General features: G+C 37.2%; 1 protein-coding gene across 2 annotated transcripts in view; it reads left to right on the forward strand.

Moving 5' to 3' along the window:
- Positions 1–470, forward strand: part of BAZ1B (bromodomain adjacent to zinc finger domain 1B) — an 81,534-nt gene that overhangs the window by 45,906 nt on the left and 35,158 nt on the right. The window lies entirely within an intron of this gene.

Genomic DNA, 470 nt, shown 5'->3' on the forward strand with positions numbered 1-470 from the left:
GTTACTTATCCATGCCTCACTTTCCTCATATGCTTGCTAAGATTGCCATAAAATTGATTGACAAGATATTTGAAGCCCCTAGCACAGTCACCAACTCTGATATGTAACCTGTCCTTTAAGATTTAAGAACTTGAAAATTTTGGGCTTTGATGGCACCATCAAATCTGAACTCTTAAAAAGCAGCTTTATTAAGAAATAATTGACATACAGTGTAATTAGTTCACTTAATGCGTATAATTTAGTGTTTTCAGTAGGATCGCAGATAAGGCACAACCATTGCCACAGTCAGTTTTGTAACATTTTTATCATCTCAGAAACCACCTACCCTTGAATGGTCATTACCCCATTTGCCCATCCTCCCCAGCCCTGAGCAACCACCAGTCTACTTTGTCTCTGTAGATGTGTTATTCTAGACGTTTTCTGTACATGGAATTGTATAATAAATAGGTAGTCTTTTGTGACTTTCACTT

Source organism: Sapajus apella, unplaced genomic scaffold (assembly GCF_009761245.1).
Source record: "Sapajus apella isolate SASKATOON/1434 unplaced genomic scaffold, GSC_monkey_1.0 scaffold88, whole genome shotgun sequence".
Taxonomy (NCBI): Eukaryota; Metazoa; Chordata; class Mammalia; order Primates; family Cebidae; genus Sapajus; species Sapajus apella.